The sequence below is a fragment of the Podarcis pityusensis genome (assembly GCF_964106645.2).
Source record: "Podarcis pityusensis genome assembly, chromosome: 7".
NCBI classification, from domain to species: Eukaryota; Metazoa; Chordata; class Lepidosauria; order Squamata; family Lacertidae; genus Podarcis; species Podarcis pityusensis.
Window position 1 is genome coordinate 12,842,138 of NC_138031.1, and position 19,045 is coordinate 12,861,182.

A 19,045-nucleotide genomic window follows, 5' to 3' on the forward strand; every position below is an offset into this window, starting at 1 on the left:
CAAGAGAAACTCCGCCAGACGTATCTGCCACTGGGTCTTCGCATTTCAGATTACAGGTGGGGGATTTAAAATGCAAAACGCTCTTCCATATAAAACACCAGATATGCATGGATAAAACCATAAGGAAGAGCCTACAGCTGTCTCCATATCAGATAACATTCTGCTGTAGAGTATGGTCTGAAGACACATGGGGCCACCATCCTTACTGAAGCTAAGCAGGTCTGCACCTGGTCAATGCCTGGATGGGAGGCCATTTCGGAAGCACAGAAACACTGGTTTCAGTTGCATCATGCATGAAAGGCAGATTATAAATGTAGGGAAATTGTAAATGCCATACTGAGCTAGCTCCATTCTCCCAGTGATGCAGCAATAACACTGCTAGCACATTTGCAAAGCTGAGCAGGGTCTGGTCTGGTTTCAAATTGGAAACCCATTTCCAATTGGTTTGTGTTGAGATTCTTGCAATGCAGGGGGTTGGACTAGGGCAGGCCTCCCCAAACTCGGCCCTCCAGATGTTTTGGGACTACAATTCCCATCATCCCTGACCACTGGTCCTGTTATCTAGGGATGATGGGAGTTGTAGTCCCAAAACATCTGGAGGGCCGAGTTTGGGGAGGCCTGGACAAGAGGAAGGTCCCTTCCAAATCTACAATTCTGTAAATCTGTGACAGAGCGTTGGTCTGACTCAGTATGAGGTAGCTTTCTATGTATCTTCTTCACATGTTCAGTGAATACTTGGTGAAGGGGATTCTTCTGTTTTTTGCAGGGGGGAAAAGAGGAGCGGCAGTGCTAGTGTAAGAATGAAAACGGGGTTTCCCCAAACTCCTTCACATCTAGAAAGGCTTTCAGAAGCCCATTCTGAAAATACTTGAGAGAGATAAGAAAAGGAGTAAATTAATCCATTCAGAAAAATCCCTCAAAAAGTCTTGCACTACCTGAAAGATAAAAACATCTGTTAAATATCAATAAATGCACTCGTTGTAAAGGTGATACAAGACTCTTGGGTTTTGTTATTATTATTTTTTGCAGAGAGAGATTAACGGGGCTAATGCTCTGGAAAGTTGCACCCATTTAACTTTTCCTCTTTGGAGAACTCCAAAACCAGGACACCCCAATATTTTAAGACGGACAATGATACAGTCATGAAAATCTATACCCTTTCTCTGGGGGGAAAAGTTCATTTCATCTCTGCTTTGAGTCTTCCGCATGCATTTATTTGAAGCGGTGCTTCCCTTTAGGTGCAGCAGCAAAACTACTACCACATTTGCAAAGTTAAGCAGTCCTGCATGGTTTAATTGGATGGGGGATTCCTGAATTGCAGGGGGTTGGACTAGATGACCCTTGGGGTCCCTTCCAACTCTACAATTCTATGATTCTAAGTTAAAATTCCTTTGAAGTGGCTGGATCCTTGGCAATGCCTAGGTACTGATTCCACTGAAGTGGGGATTCTTTTGAGCAAGCAATGATCAAATGGTGACACAATGGACACACCAGTCCTCCTTGCCCCTTTCTTCTTCTATTTATTTTTTTGTAAAGAAACTGCACTTGTATGCATTTTTTCCCCTTGATTGCAGAAAGAGAGAGGGAGAGAGAGAGAGAGAGAGAGAGAGAGAGAGAGAGAGAGAGCGCACCAGCAGAGCCAAATATCAGCTCAGGCAAAAGTTCAAAAGGAAATGATTCTATATCAGAAAGGAGAAGAAGAGAGAAAGGAAAATTCTCTTGGTTATGCCAATAAAATGAATGTAACAGGAAAAGTGCATCTTGCCACTCCGAAGCTGCGACTGTGCATTCGAGGCAGGAGGGGCGGGAGGAATAAGAGGACACGATGACATGATACCGTATTACGGTGTTTGGCGAGAGAAAACCTCGGTTCAACCTCAAAAGCTACTGAGTAAGAAGAAAATGTCGCTTTAACAGTATTAGGGGACAATTTATTATGTGTCTCCTTGGAGTGCGGCACAATGTCACTGCGGGCCTTCTTGCATTTGCATTATTTCCAGACAACGGCAGCAGCAGAAAAGGGACACTGATTTATTTCAGAGCAGGCTCAGGTGATTTTTATGTCTACTGGGGACTGAGCCAGATAGGCCTTAACCCGTTCCAGTCTCTCTTGCTTCCCAGAAGAGCCCAGGCGTTGGCACTGCCCTTATCTCCACGCTCAGGTTTCTTTCGGGTTGTCAGAGGAGAAGTCGGCGAGCTTTGGAAGTGGATTCTACACCCCCCCTTTCCTACTCTTTTTATCTGTTCTTCTCCTTTCCACGGCGGCTCCAACAATTTGTCCAATTAAGAGGGAAGGAGCGGACACCTCCTCCTGGTTCTCTTTCAAGAAACGAAGTCGCTCCCGCCACTTATCGTTCCGCCCCGCTGCAGCCTGAAAAATGCGGACACTGGTCCCTTTCACTTTGCATTCGTAATACTTGAAAGCGAATTAGATGGCGATATAATTAGCCAGCGCAATGGTACAAAGCATGCTTAATTCCCGAGACAAAGGAGGCTACATTGGAAGGAAGCAGAGTAATCAGCTATGCTGGAGTTCCATCATTATATCAGATACCTGAGTTTTTTTCTAGCATTGCATCTCTCCCTCCCTGCACCATTCTTTAAGTAATGGGAAGCTCAGAACAGTCTTTGCAGGGTGTTACCTTTGGAGCAAGGATGTGGGTGGCGCTGTGGGTTAAATCACAGAGCCTAGGACTTGCCGATCAGAAGGTCGCAGTTCGAATCCCCGCGACAGAGCTCCCGTTGCTCAGTCCCTGCTCCTGCCAACCTAGCAGTTCAAAAGCACGAAGTGCAAGTAGATAAATAGGTACCCCTCTGACGGGAAGGTAAACGGCGTTTCCGTGCGCTGCTCTGGTTCACCAGAAGCGGCTTAGTCCTGCTGGCCACATGACCCGGAAGCTGTACGCCGGCTCCCTCAGCCAATAAAGTGAGATGAGCGCAGCAACCCCAGAGTTGGCCACAACTGGACCTAATGGTCAGGGGGCCCTACCTTTGGAGCATAAAGTTCTGGAGGCTTAATGTGTAATAATTGGTTGGGTTTACAAATGTACAGGTATTATGGTGCAGGAGAAGCAAGCACACAGGCAGCCAGTCAAATTCCAACTCATCCATCTTCTCACATTTTCTTCAATTGCTGGTATTCATTCAGGCCATGATGGTCTTCTGCCTCCTCTGAATGGCAATTGCTGGGGATCACAAGTGGGGAGAGGATGGTTATACTTGGGTCACGGAATTGTAGAGTTGGAAGGGACCATCTCGTCCAACCCCCTGCAATGCAGGAATATGCAGCTGTCCCATACAGGGATTGAACCTGCAACCTTGGCCTTAATAGCACTACGTTCTAACCAACTGAGCTATCCAGGCTGGTTGGCCACGGTGAGAACTGGTTGCCATTCCCAGGCCCCATTCCAGGCGCTCACATGAGTGCTTTAAGCCCTTAACAACTCAAGTCCCAAAAGACCACCTCTTTCTTTACAGGCCCTCTTGGGTGCAAAGATCAGCAGAGGACCCTCGCTTGGCTGTTTCACTACACTCAAAAGCTTGGGGGTGCCAGCCCAGGAGAGCAGAGGCAGATTTAGGGCAGTGTGATCAGTTCCGCTGCCCCATGCGCTGAGTCTAGGGAGAGCTGCGAGGTGTCGCAACTATGGCATAGTGAATCAAGCAGAACGGAAGGCAGGAGGCACAAGGGGCGGCAAATTTGGGCTTTGCACAGGGTGCCGCTGAAATGGAAAAGACCCAAGTCCACCCCTGCAGGACAGGGCATTCTCTGTGGCAGCCCCTAAGTTGTGGGACTCCCTTTTCTCAGAGGTGTACCTGGCATCTTCACCATACAGCTTCCAACAAATGCTGAAGATGCACCTGTTCAACCTGACTTTTGACACTTGAGATGTATATTTTTTGTAATTTAACTTTATTTTTGTAATTTCGAGTTGTTTTAAAGTGTTTTTTAATATTGTGTAATATTGTGTTTTGATTGTTGCAACTTGCAGCAGCAGCAGCAGCAGCAACAACAACAACAACAACAACAACAAATGATGCTGGCATAGATGGACTGATGGTCTGATCCAACATTACTTTTCTGATGTCCTTAAGAAGAACCCCGGTAGAGTTACATCAAGGTCTGTTTTATCTAACATTCTGCTATCACAGTGGCCAGCAGCACATGAGAGCAACAGCTCTCTCCTGCTAATTCCCCACAGTTTGTGAGCAGAGGCTGATTATGTCCTTGTATCCTTCCTGGTCTCCATCTGCTTCTCTTCTGCTATCTCCTCTTCTTCCCACCACAATATTTCCTGCTGTCACCCTTACCCGTTTGCCACTTTCCTTGTAATCAGAAGGAGGCTATCCCAGATCAATGGCTCATGCAGAGGTGCAACGGACACCCTCCACTTAGGGTAAGTCATTCTGATGCATCTCTGCATGGTTTTATTTATTTAGGAATCTACATGCTGCCTTTTATGGAGCATAAAGCAAGATCTCTAGTTTTTGTTGGCGCACCAAAAAAGCTGGCCACAGGAAGGTGTGTTCCCAGGGGCAATGATCACTCTATCATAGCACCTTTAAGCCTCTGCAAAACAATCGCTTGTACACCACCTTATTAGGAATAATCTAAGCAGAATGCACATTCATTCATCCACCCATCCTATCATTCATTCATTCAGTCGCTGCACCTTCTCACTCGCTGTCATCGTGATGAAAGGCTTGGACTTTTAAAAGGCATTTACAACAGGCAATGAATTCCCAATTGTTGTCTCCTGCAAAGATCTTCAGGTGAAAGACTACGCCATTACTCTGCAAATGTAGACAGAAGCACACAGGCGGGGGCCAAAAATAATGTCGCTTCCGTTTGCGTGGAATAGCGATGATCTTGGAAGAGGCTGGGGTGAAAGATGTTCAGCTCTTTAGAGCGTTTGGCACTTCCCAAAGCATCTGATGACATTGTACACTGTGCCTCATAGAATCAAAGAATTGCAGAGTTGGAAGGGACCCCGAGGGTCATCTAGTCCAACCCCCTGAAACACAGGAATCTCAACTAAAGCATCAATGACAGATGGCCTTCCAACCTCTGCTTAAAAACCTCCAAGGAGGGAGCAAGGAGGGAGACCATTCATCTCCTATGCACAGTTACCTGCTTGCTCAAGGAACAGAGATAGCTGCTTATAACTAAGCGGCTACTTAGCTAGGATCAAGTAACTCTGAGTGTATATGGTTTTCTAAGGAGAGCTGCAATCTTTGCATGGAAAACTGCTTTCAATAGCCACCTACATTCTACAAAGCTATGGGCCAAAGCCCAGGAATAAAGGGAAATGTACCACAGTGTATGCTTGAATCTTAAGAATAAAGAGGAGATTGCCTCTGGGCATGTACAAAGTGCCTCACTATTGCAACTGAGTTGTCACAGACTGTACTTACACCCCTGGGAACAGGAGCAGGCACTTCTGAAATATTGTAAATACTGCTGTTAAAAAGAAAAGGTGGAAACTGGACTTTCTGTGAGGATACGGCTTGCAGATGTGCAGGCAGGCTTTCCTTTATTACTGCATTTGGCTCTGGGAAGAAATCACCCCCGAAGGCTTGGTTGGCTGGTATCTCCAAATTATCTGAAACTTGCTTGGGCCTCCAAGTACACTTTATTACATAGATTCAAGCTGCAATCCGGAACACAGTTACTAGGCAGCAAGCCCCAGGGGACACAGGGTGTGCAGAGATGTGTGCAGAGATGGTCTTAATCCTGCAACCACCTCTAGCCTCTTATTGTCCTTTGCTTGCATGGATGTTCTAGATTATGTGTACTGATCTAATTTAGATGGCAGCGAATTCTTAGCTCAGGGCCGGTCCAAGACATTTTGCTGCCTGAGCAAAGCAAGATGGTACCCTCTTTCCCAGTCCATGTGATTAAGCTGAACGAGCAGCTAAATCTTATGCAACACCCACAGTGCTCTCCTATAATACTGCTCCTTCTCAGCGCCTGCCACCTAAGGCAGCTGCACACTCTGTCTAATGGTAGGGGTGGCAAGCTGTGATCTGCAGTTCCTTGGACGTTTACCGTGAGATTGGTGATGGGAGACTCGGTTCCTTGAGACGCAACATGCCAACCGCTACAGATCTCCCCTGGCAGTTATAGAGATAAGGAATTTTTTGTTCTCTCCATTTGTGCTGGGAAATGGTGAAGCCCAGTGGGACTGGATATTGCCAAAATAGGAACTGCAGTGTGTCACTCAGAACATCATCATCATCATCATCATAATTAATAATAATAATAATAATAATAATAATTTATTTATACCCTGCCCTCCCTGGCCAGAGCCGGGCTCAGGGCGGCTAACACCAGTAAAATTACAATAAAAACATAATGGGGGGGGGGGAACCAATTTAAAATACAGGTTAAAATACAATTTAAAATGCAGCCTCATTTTAATAGTAGCCCATAGATCAAAACCATAAGGGGAGGGAAACATAAGGGTCAGTCTGTGTCCAAACCAAAGGCCAGGCGGAACAGCTCTGTCTTGCAGGCCCTGCGGAAAGATTTTCAAGTCCCGCAGGACCCTAGTCTCTTGTGACAGAGCGTTCCACCAAGTTGGGGCCAGTATTGAAAAGGCCCTGCCCCGACAAAATGGACTGTTTCAAGAGGTGGCAGAGAGATATTTCTAGATTTGTCTAGCAGGGCAAGAAGCCCAGAATAAAACTTAAAATACTAACAGATGCAAAGGAAAGAGGTGGATTTGCCCTGCCAGACCTCAAACTTTATTATGAATCAGCAGCTTTTTGCTGGTTGAAAGAATGGCTGCTTCTTGAAAACACTGACATTTTGGATTTGGAAGGTTTTAACAATGTATTTGGATGGCATGCATATCTGTGGTACGATAAGGTCAAAGCACATAAAGCATTTAAAAACCATATTATTAGGAAAGCATTGTTTAATGTTTGGATAAGATATAAGGATTTATTGGAAAATAAAACCCCAAGGTGGCTGTCACCGATGGAAGCGAAAGCCTTGAAAAGGGTCAATATGGAGGTCAAATGGCCGAAATATTGGGAAATTTTGGAACAAGATGGAGATAGATTGAAATTGCAGAGTTTTGAAAAACTAAAAAACAAAGTGCGAGACTGGCTTCATTATTATCAGATAATGGAGGCATATAATTTGGACAAGAAAATCGGCTTCCAGGTGGAAAAATCAAAATTAGAAACAGAACTGTTAGAACCCAAAACTAAAATTTTGTCAAAGATGTATAACTTGCTGTTGAAATGGAATACTCAGGATGAAACGGTGAAATCTGCTATGATTAAATGGGCACAAGATGTTGGACATAATATTATGTTTGCTGACTGGGAACAGTTGTGGACCACAGGTATGAAATTTACGGCATGTAATGCCTTAAGAGAAAATATTATGAAAATGATATACAGGTGGTACATAACCCCAGTCAAGCTTGCAAAAATCTATCATGTGCCTGATAATAAATGTTGGAAATGTAAAGAAACTGAAGGTACATTTTTTTCACCTTTGGTGGACGTGCCCAAAGATTAAGGCTTTCTGGGAGATGATATATAATGAACTAAAAAAGGTATTTAAATATACCTTCTTGAAGAAACCAGAGGCCTTTCTCTTGGGCATAGTCGGCCAATCGGTGTTAAAAAAGGACAGAACTTTCTTTATGTATGCTACAACAGCAGCAAGAATACTCATCACAAAGTATTGGAAGACACAAGATTTACCCACACTGGAGGAATGGCAGATGAAATTAATGGACTATATGGAATTGGCAGAAATGACTGGCAGAATCCGTTACCAGGGAGAAGAGTCGGTGGAAGAAGATTGGAAGAAATTTAAAGACTATTTACAGAAATATTGTAAAATTAATGAATGTTAGAATGATGTTGGATTGAAGTTAAGTGGCTTCTAGCTATATAGGTACAAAAGAATGTGGAAAAATTGGTTTTTAATGTGTAAAAATCTAATGTTACAATATATCAAGATTAAGGATTAGGATTAAAAAGGAGGGGAAGGAATTGTTGGATTAACAAATTGAATTGGAATACAAAAGAGGGAGGTATGAGGAGGTCCAGGAAACAAGTAAATGTAAAAGAAGTGAGGAAAAGATGGAATTGTTTTTAACTGCTTTTTCTTTTTTTTTTACTTTGTATTTTTCCTTGTTATTGTTAATCTTTTTTTATTTTTTATTAATGTGATTCTTTTTTCCTTTGAAACTCTAATAAATATTATTTAAAAAAAAGAAAAGAAAAGGCCCTGCCTCTAGTTGAGACCAATCTAACCACCTTGTGACTTGGGACCTCCAAAGTGTTGTCATTTGTGGACCTTAAGGGCCTCCATGGGGCATACCAGGAAAGGCAGTACCGTAGGTACGTGGGTCCTAGGCCGCATAGGGCTTTAAAGGTCAAAACCAGAGCCTTAAACCTGACCCTGTACTCCACCGGGAGCCACCACAGTTGGTAAAGACACTGTCTTGAGAGGAGGGGGATTGCTGGCGTGGTATGAATCAAAACTTTGTCTGGAAATGGATGAAGTGGGTCTTGCTGTTGGCATTGAAAGCAAGCCCCTTTGCCTTTACTATGGCATCCTAGTAAAATTCTGGGGAATTTCTTTGTGAAGCTGAGCCCAGTGGGACTTGCTGCCAGCCCTGACAGCATTCCCCAATTGGAAAGGAACAACCAGGAACTCACTGTCTCACGTGTCCTGAGAATGAGAGAGAATTAAGGAAGCCTCTTTCACGATGGAAGAGGACGTATACGTAATCTGAGGACCAATTTTGTTACGGCACTAAATGCACAAATGCTAAACATTATGATGATGATTAGGATTCCATAGCAGATGCTCAGGGCAGAGAGCAGGTTCCTTGAAGGGGACCACCTGAAATTCGACATTTTGAAAGCGGGCAGGTGCTGGTAAGGTTGATCCTTCTAGAATAAGGTATTGTTCAAATGTTTACCCCATGGTGAATAAAATATAAATTCAGCCTTGCTTCTGAAGGCACACATACTTATTTAGAACTCCTGCAGTATCTTTCAAAGGAGCAGTTGCACGAACTCTTGAGGAATATTTCAGTAACCAAGTCTCTCTGGCACAGATAGATATGGAAAAAGAGTGTCAATGTCAGAAACACACAGAGAGAGCACTGACTGGACTCTGACCAACTGAAGGGCCGTCCATTGAAGGTGTAACCCGCACTCCCCCAATCAAAGCACAGGAAATGTTCCATGTGACACATCTACTCCAATCACCGTAACCTAAATAACATGTCAGAAACTTGTCCACAAATGTTCCAGGCTTAGAAATGTCTCCTGCTTATACTTGGTCCTATAGAAATACCTTGGCATGAATATTTTCCAAGCCATAATTTCAGCCTTTATATATATATAGATCCTATCCACACAGACTGAAATGGTTGTCTTTATGTTAAAAAACCCAGCAACAACCATGGGTGGGAGTGGAACATGAGGCCCTGCTACAAATAAAGATATATTATATTCCAGGACTGCAAATGTTACTGGTGAGTGATCCCTCTGCATCTTAAATGGATCCACTCAGTACTGTGATGGCTGAGGATTGTGGAAAGTCTGAACTGGAAAATAGCTTTCCAGAAGGAATACTTTGAGTAGGGAGGAGGGAGGCGGTGGGCTTTTTCTATCCTTCCAAAGTGTCCAGTTTGGCACTAGGAATGAGGGAGAAAGTTCAGTTCAGTCTGCATTAAGAGGTAAACCTAAGAAATTCACACGATCTGAAACAAGATGTGAACCTCAGAAAATGGCAGACTCTCCTTTGTTTGAGGTTTCTAAGCAGAGATTGGGTGGCCATCTGTCAGGGAAATTTTAGATGTGATTCTTCTGTGGATGCCCCTACGGGTCCCTTCCAAATCAACAAATCCATGAAACACAGTTGTTGTGATGGCCTGGGCCTCGGGCTCGGAGTCGGAACCAGAGGAGTCTCAGTCCGCACCGAATCTTCTGCCTCAGGTGGCATCTGAACCAAGTCTGGGGTCTGATTCTGAAGAGCCCCAGTCTGCACAGGTTCCCCTGCAACAAGCACCAGCTGGGCCGAGTTAGGGGCCTGAGCCTGCCCTGGCTCCAGATGCGGGGATTACCTTGTTGCCTTCAGCTGGGCCATCACTTACAGCTGCTCCACTACCGGTTGGGTCAGGAGAGGCTGAGGTGGCCCCTGGGTCTAGTAACCCACCGACGTCTCCTGAGCTGCAGAGACTCAGGTCTGAGAGAAGGAGAGACCTGAGTACTTGCAGGAGGAGTGCTCACCTTTGGGTGAGACAGGGAGGTGAGTCACCGAGGGATCAGGACCGGCCGTTACCCCGACAGAGATAAAAGGCTGTCGGGCCCTGCCCCAGGTTGTGGGAGCAACATTGCTGTTTGCCAGAACCTGCCTGTGACCCTGTGCCTGACCTAGCCTGGTTTCCTGCCTTGACTCTTCGGACTGACTCTTTGCGGAACCCTTGGATTTGGGACCGGACCTGGACCGCGTTGCTCGGGTTTACCCCCTTGCCCAGCACAGTTTCCCTTTCAAATTCACACTCCTCTGAATTTTGCAGCACATTTCTTCAGCCAAGTTGCTGTTGGCATCCGTCTGTCTCGGGAGAGAATGGAGGAGTGCGCCTTCAGGGGTGAAGTTTAACTGTTGGAAGGCTACAGTGCCTGCTGTGGCTGTAGAGACAAATGTTTTATTGCAGCTGAGGCAGATGAAGGCATCCAGCTGTGCTGCTGTAGATGCACCAAGGCGGTTTTTTCCTCTGTGTTCCTCCCAGTGGTCATTCCTCCTCTGGTCACTGCTGTGGCTGCAGGACCTTGCTGTCTGTCTTCAGGCATTGCAGTGGTCTGAAGGGATTCCCACACAACAGGGTTAGTGTTGTCAGCTTTCATCTCTGTAACTTCAGCCAAGCAATGTGTAAAAAAAGGGGTCATATCTTACAAGGTGCACAAAATGTGCGTATTGGTGAAAACAGCACACTTGAAATTCATTACATTGGATGAAAACGCTTGCAGAAACATGGATGTCAAAGCAGCATGTGTTTTTTAGGAGAAAGTCACATTGAAATGGTGATGAATTTCCATGAGGATTAAAAAATAAAAACAAAAACGCTGCAGAAATCTCAGGTGGCGCAATGGGTCAGTACATCTAGCAGTTAACCAGAAGGTTGGTGGTTTGAGCCCACCCAGGGACAGCTGGGTTCCTGCATTGCAGGGGGTTGGTCTAGATGACCCTCTTGTCCCTTTCAGCTGCATGATTCTATGACTTCTATGTGGAGAATGGAATTTAGGATTGGAAAAAGGAGAAATTGAGAGAATGGAAATCGACATATTTTTCCTCCTATATATATATAAATTTTCTGTTTTACAATTTAAAGTACTCGTTTTTACATCCTTGAGATATCAGTGACTTCCCTTCTTCCCTTTCCATTGTTCATTTTTACATATCATAAATCCCTGCATATTTTACAGAAACTATACCATTCAGTATTCCATTATTACATCCATCAAAACTTATTTACACTGTTGAATTGATCTTAATGCTGCCAGCGTTTTCAGCTGTACACAGTTATTTCCCATATATTCAATAAACATTTTCCAATCTTTAAACATATGTTCTTCTTGTTCTCTTATTCTATATGTTAAGTCTGCAAGCTGCCCATATTCTGTCAACTTGAGTTGCATTGTTCTTTGGTTGGGACCTCACTCGTTTTCCATTTTGGGGCTAACAAAACATGGGACGCAGTAATGGCATACATAAATAACCTTTTTTGACACCTGGGAATTTCAGTCTGAATTATTCCCAGCAGAAAGGACTTTGGGGACAGTACTTTTAAACAATTTTTTCAATTCATTATGGATCATTTCCTGGGACAGATTTGTCCTCCCTAACTGGCAGAGCCACCATCTCCTCCAGATACCACCAAACCTCCCTGAGATGGCAATGGAGGGGAGTCCAGCTGGTATATCTCATTGACTTTGGGGTTTCCAGCTGCCAGCCTCTTAGGCATTGACAATGTGCAGAGAATCATAAGAAGTTTGAAGCAAGCCTCTTATACCTCAGCTCTGAACCCAAATCTAGTGCTCATTCATGCCAAATCCTTCAGAATTCTGCAGCTTAGGTCCACCTGAAATGAGAAACCATTCATTTCTTAATGAATTGATGGCTGACAAGTCTGAACTTCTTATGGTAAAGTGCTATGGAGCTGTAAGTCAGGGAAAGTGCTCAAAATCCTGAACATTTTGAAACCAAAAGATTCCTCTGGCTGGCATTCAAACTTTTCCTGTCCAGACACTTTGAACACTCCCCTTGCCTGTGTTACTGCACTCATGTACGGTAAGATGTTCTTGGCGACCTCCCAGGAAGTAGATCTTGAGGCTCAGGAATGGCCTTGATGGAACTGTGTTTCTAAGAGGACTGTTTACTCTAGCAATATCTGCGATGTGAGTAAGAGGAAGCGGAGCTCAGGATCTTTTATCGTGCCGGGGTACACCTGAGTCACTTGTAATGCTTCTGGCTCCATCCTTCATACTCATGGGATGGTGCCAGGAAGGAAAACAAAATGGGAGGAAGGTTTGCACTGAAGGTCACCACTTTCTCAACCCCGGCAGACAATGGAGAGCAGGCAAGGGGCTTCTTGAGACCACAGAATGACCACCACCACCCTATGGCTTCCTAGCAGATTTCTGTGGACCGGTGACCATTGGAGATGGTAGGGCAGAAGGCAAGGAGGCCAATGGTTCCAGCAACCACCTCCTGACTGCAGGTAAGAAGTAGACAAGAAGGAAGAGAGTGGGGAGCTAGCAGGAGGCAAACTGAGGTTGGTGGGACAGTGCTCCATCTACCCTAATGGCTCAGCCTCCACTAAGCAGGGCAAGGATGAAGGCATTTTGTTTGCTGTGATGTTCAGAAGGTGCATCTCCATAGGAGATAAGATGGACAGTGAAAGGTAAGTGATGGTTGGAGGCGATTCATCTGGATTCCCTGCCTTCTAGTCCAGTCATAGGCAAACTTGGCCTTCCATATGTTTTTTGGCCTACAACTCCCATGATCCCTAGCTAACAAGACGAGTGGTCAGGGATGATGGGACTTGTAGTCTCAAAACATCTGGAGGCCGAGTTTGCCTATGCCTTCTCTAGTCCACACCAGGGCAGGGAGGATGCATACCCTCCCACACCTTGACTGCAAAATCCGGGACACGATCTCGCGAGAGAACGGCGGCCATTTTGGAGGCCGTGATCTCGCAAAATTTTGCGCTGCGATTTCTCCCTGGAAAAGCATGGGGGGGCATGGCACCCATGAATGTGCATTCTGGGGTGCCGTGAGAGATTGCACCACTTTAAAAAAAAAGTTTTTTCATGGGGAAACAGTGATGTGAAATCATGCGAGATCGCAACGTCCAAAATGGCCACTGTTCTCTCGTGAGGAAAAAAAAAGGGATGTCCTGTTTTTTCCAGGACACACGTAGGGTATGAGGTTGGTATTTTCATATAAAAAGAACAATAGACTGCTATGGGAGAGAATAAGAGAGAGAGAGAAAGAGAACTCAGAGGTGGTCAATATTGTTTTGCTGGAGGGCCGCATTCTCCCTTGATGAACCTTCCAGGGGGCCAATGTCAGCAGTGAACATGGCTACCGGTACTCTTTCACTACACATATACTGTGCAGATCAGCTAAGGAGGAACTTTTAATGCCCCCTCTTCACTTGAAAAATTGATAACTAGGGTGGGAGCAATTGACTCCCCCAGGCAAGTGCTGTGCCTACTTAAATTTAATTTATGTTTAAACCTCTGCCAAAATTGGTAGGGTTCTGGAGGTCCAGAAAAAAAAATTGTTTGGGGTGGCGAGGCTTGATTAGGCTCTGGGCTGGGCTGGGGAATGGAGAGGTTGAAACCAGAAACAACTAGCAGGGTAGGGCTAGCTTCCTGGCAGATGCAATAAAATAAAGCAAACTGAGATAAATCAGAATAAAACCAACCTAATTGACCTTGCAGGGACGCGGGTGGCGCTGTGGGTAAAACCTCAGCACCTAGGATTTGCTGATCGCATGGTCAGCGGTTCGAATCCCCGCGGCGGGGTGCGCTCCCGTCGTTCGGTCCCAGCGCCTGCCAACCTAGCAGTTCGAAAGCACCCCCGGATGCAAGTAGATAAATAGGGACCGCTTACTAGCGGGAAGGTAAACAGCGTTCCGTGTGCTGCTCTGGTGCCGCTTCGCCGGAGCAGCTTCGTCACGCTGGCCACGTGACCCGGAAGTGTCTGCGGACAGCGCTGGCTCCCGGCCTATAGAGTGAGATGAGCGCACAACCCTAGAGTCTGGCAAGACTGGCCTGTACGGGCAGGGGTACCTTTACCTTTACCTTTTAATTGACCTTGCGGGCCTTAATAATATAATATAGGGATATATGATAGTTCACAGCTCAATGACTAACTCACCCAATATCCCAGGTTCAGTTAATCTCAGGTAACAGGATTGGGGGGGGGGTGGCATCTAAAATGACATATTAGACCACTCCTACCAACAGTAGCTGTTAATGAGTCAGATGGATCAATGGGTAGAGTCAGTATAAGGCCATTCCCTATCTTAGGAGTTCTGTACCTTCCAGGAACAGCTACTGTTATTTAAAGCTATTCCTAAGGGTTCTGCCTAAGGATGATGGAGGAATCCATTTTACATGGATTTATATACAATATTTGGCAGTTCCAAACCAACTGAGATTTGCAAGATCCATCTTATATCCAAGCTGCTTGCGCACTGTGTGTTTTCTAAAAAAGCCCAACTTATAATATGCAAAATTCTTTATGTATACAGTGTGTGTGTGTAATAAGAGTCAAGCTTCATGCTGTACTATATTTCTACAGCACAACTGGTAAGTTACTCATGCACAAATATTTTTTCTACAGTTATAGGCATTGCTGTACATATCTGTTTATGAGCTGGTTACTTAAGGAAACCTGGAATGTATATATCTGCATAATGTGTATGCAATATTATATGAATGACAATGTGAGAGTTGCTTGCATTTTTAGTGGAACTGGGAAATATCTTGCTTCTTGTTGAAATCAAGGGGCGAGATGGAAAACAGAAAAAAAAATCAATGTGGATAAGCTTGAAACTGAGACTTTCATAAAACCCCATCCCTTCTTCTTCCTTAAAACCGGATCAAAACTATACAGTATCTAAATTACTTACATCCAGTCCAGAGGATGACATTGTCTGTTGGCTTCTTCCTCCTCAATCTCAGTGTTACCTTCATAGAACTCTGCAGGGAGGAAGAAGGGGCAAAACTAGGATTGGTCAGCTTTGCCTGTCATTGGCGGTAGTGCCACCTACTGTTCACCTCCTTGCCTTCCACCCTACCACTCCCTGCCTTCCACTCTACCAATCCCAATGGTCACTAGGCACCAGCTCTAAACAAAACTGCCTTGTGATAAAGTCACCACAGTTGTTGTTGTTGTTGGTTTTTTTTAAAAGACCAGGTGCTCATCATGGTGTAGCTGCTGCCAGAAAGCCAAATCATGTAGGTTGCCCATTTTGTTGGAGTCAACAGGAACCATTCCATGCTTCCTCCATCCCTGGTAATGTTTGGATACGGTTGATCCCAAATCACGTGCGCAGCCCTTCCTGCCCATGCCTGAGTGCTCATGTAATTCATCTCAGTAGCAACCACATCATCAGAACAACATAGGAACTAACCCTGAACATCTGGGTGGGTTTTTGGAAGAACGCAGTGTGCTTGGCATAATATATATACACCCTAGAGAGATCTCAGGTCAATGCACCATTGAAAGGATCTCGGTGTGGCACGACCCCATTCAGGAGACTACTTAGCAGAATGATTAATCCAGTCCTGACATCTGAATGCAAAGAAAGCCCCATAGGATATGCTGTTGCTGCTAACCCTGAGAGATGGCTCAGAGTTAATTCCAGTCTTCAGGTATGCATGTAGAACCTCCCCACAGGAGTGTTAAACATGCACAGTCATGATCCAGCTAATTTGGCAATTACAAGATGACATTGGGTGCTGGGTTAATGAATCACTTGGTATCTTCCTTTCTCAGAGATTCCTCTCTAGCCTGGTACATTTTGTATGCAATCATTATGACAGAGCTCAAACCTGAAGAAGAACCCAGGTGTGCGTGGGCACGACTCTACATATTAGGCCAGGGACAACTTGCCACCAAAGCTAAGTGTTTTAGCGAAACACAAGAGAATGTAGATTGGAGCTAAATGAACTAGTGGAACTTTTGAATGAGTTCCCAGACAATATCTATATGGCTGACCTTTCAAAGAGTCACAGGGATTTGGTTCACCTTTTTGTTTGTTTCGTTTTAGGCATGCCTATGCTACAGGTTTATCACATTCCATGAAGTTTGTCTGTATCCTGGCTCTGCAAAATGCAATCCATCCTGAGCAAGCGCAGAGTGATGCTTTGAATCGATGGGCCAGGAGTAGCTGGAGTCAAGCAGCAGGAGTCAGATGACCAACAAGAAGGCAGCAAGCAGCAGGTTGCAGACAATTAGCAAAAGAACCAGCCATTTCTACAGGACCTGGGAAAGCTCCCAGGGAGCAAAGATGTTGCTACAAAAAAGTCAAAGCCTAACTGGCTTCTTAACTACTGTAATACAGAAGAACTATTGACTGATTGTGTATGAACACGGACTGCAGAGTTGGATTCATCCTGCGGGTGAAGATCCCACTGATTTCTTTCAGAATGCAACAGTCCTCTTTACACATTCCCCTCCCTGCATACACTAAATATTTGGAGGTGGAGATAGAAGCATTTCTGATAGCCCAGCCCATGCACACAGGTCCTGACCCCCTACCATTTGTGCAGCCAGTTACATAGTTGTATGCACATAGATGCTCTACTTGATCAAGTTCCCTGCATTATCATAGGCCCCTATTCACAGGGGGTACCTATGCACGTATAGCTATATGCAGGGGGCCAGCCCCCTCCCCATAAGTATTAGGGGGACCAAAAGGCTTGGCTTCTAGGAGATGTCAATCTGTGTTGACAGTAGTCAGCTAGATGGACTAGCAGTTTGACTAACGCAGCAGCTTGTGTTTTTGTGATGCTGGGCATCCCCACCAACACCCAGTAGCTTGTTTTGTAGAACTGCATCAGAACTGATGACACGACATAGCCAAGGCTGACTTTAATCAGTAGCACAAAAATGTGGTGGTTTTTTTACCCATATAAAAACAAAATCACCAAAATATCCCGTTTCACAACACAGTTTTTGAAGGTGGAATTTCACATTCGAATTTCAAATTCACCTTTTAAAAAAACCAAAAGTGGAGGGATTTATTAGCATCCCTCCTTTATTCTTGCAAGAGACACGTATAAAATAACGAAATATTATTTCATGTCAGTGCAGGTTTCAAATATCTGCCAACTTTTCAGCAAATATCCAAATGCTCATTGACTTGGAATGTAGGGTTGCTTTCGGTGAACTTTGACTCAGAGTAGAGCCACCGAAATGAATGGTGAATACCACCCATAGGAACATAGGAAGCTGCCTTGTACTGAGACAGACCGTTGGTCCATCTATCTCAGTATTGTCCAATCTGACATTTGCAGGAGGTTAGACTAGATGAACTTTGGGGTCCCTTCTGACTCTACACTTCTATGATTCTATGACAGGCAGTCTCTCCAGGGTTTCAGGCAGGGAATCTTTCCCAGTGTTACCTGAAGATGCCAGAGATTGGTAAAAGGTAAAGGTAAAGGGACCCCTGACCATTAGATCCAGTCATGGCCGACTCTGGGGTTGCGGTGCTCACGTCGCTTTATTGGCAGAGGGAGCCGGTGTACAGCTTCCGGGTCATGTGGCCAGCATGACTAAGCCACTTCTGGCGAACCAGAGCAGCGCACAGAAACGCCGTTCACCTTCCCGCCAGAGCGGTACCTATTTATCTACTTGCACTTTGACATGCTTTCGAACTGCTAGGTTGCCAGGAGCTGGGACCGAGCAACGGGAGCTCACCCTGTCGCGGGGATTTGAAACACGACCTTCTGATCGGCAAGCCCTAGGCTCTGTGGTTTAACCCACAGTGCCACCAGCGTCCCCCTGGATTGTTAAGTCCAGTCAGATTTGACTATGTGGTGCTCCTTTCTGCTTTCTAGCCAAGAGAGCCGACATTTGTTGGCAGAAAGCTTTCCGGATCATGTGGCCAGCATGACTAAACCGCTTCTGGTGCAACGGGACCCAGTGACAGAAGTCAGAGCGCCCGGAAAAGCTGTTGACCTTCCCGCTGCAGCGGTACCTATTTATCTACTCACGCTGGTATGTTTTTGAACTGCTAGGTTGGCAGGAGCTGGGACAGAGCTCACCCCGTTGTGCAGATTCGAACTGCTGACCTTACAATCTGTGAGCCCAGGAGTCTCAGTGGTTTAGACCACGGTGCCACCTGCATCCCCACGCCAGAGACTGAAGCTAGGACCACTCTACCACTGGCCTGCAGCCCTACCATCTGGAGAACATATGACAGCAGAAGAGCTTGTGGGAATCTCTGGTTTTTCCCCATGTCAGCTGGCTGTGAGTCAGACCAATTTTCCCCTTGCCCAAGTGCCCTGACTCCTACAAAGATGCTCCAGAAGTTTATAACCATGTGGGATACTCATAAAATCCTCCTCCTCCGACAAAGTTTGGACATGTCTTCATTCAAACCATGAGCCTCTGGATTGCATTCCCCCCCTCTGGGACTTTTCCCTGTCACTTCCCTGATGACTTTACTTGTCACGTATGTGTCATGATTGTATGCAATTAACCTGTGTTAATGAGCAATTTGGGAGGTGTTGGCCTTCAGTATTCCAAGAGCTGTGCACTTTCTTTCGTTTTATTGTTTTTTTAAAAAAGAGTCTACCTTTCATCTGGCTCATATGATCCTGACACATCCCAGAACAGCTGACATGACAAGAGTTACCTTATGCAACCTCAGTCGTGCAACCTGCCTTAAACCTAATAACTTCGCCAGCATCACCCGAGGGGGTGGTTGGCTGCTAGAGAGTTCATTTCTTTCATGGGGAAACCCAAACTTGAAAACACTCA

At 45.3% G+C, this 19,045-nt stretch overlaps 1 long non-coding RNA gene across 1 annotated transcript; it reads left to right on the forward strand.

Annotated features, from left to right (window-relative positions):
- Nucleotides 1-8,250: 8,250 nt before the first annotated feature.
- On the forward strand, nt 8,251-18,813 carry LOC308480956. The gene is made up of 2 exons (XR_013988354.1): nt 8,251-12,761; nt 16,329-18,813. It is a non-coding gene; the product is annotated as an uncharacterized lncRNA (long non-coding RNA).
- The last annotated feature ends 232 nt before the right edge of the window (nt 18,814-19,045 follow it).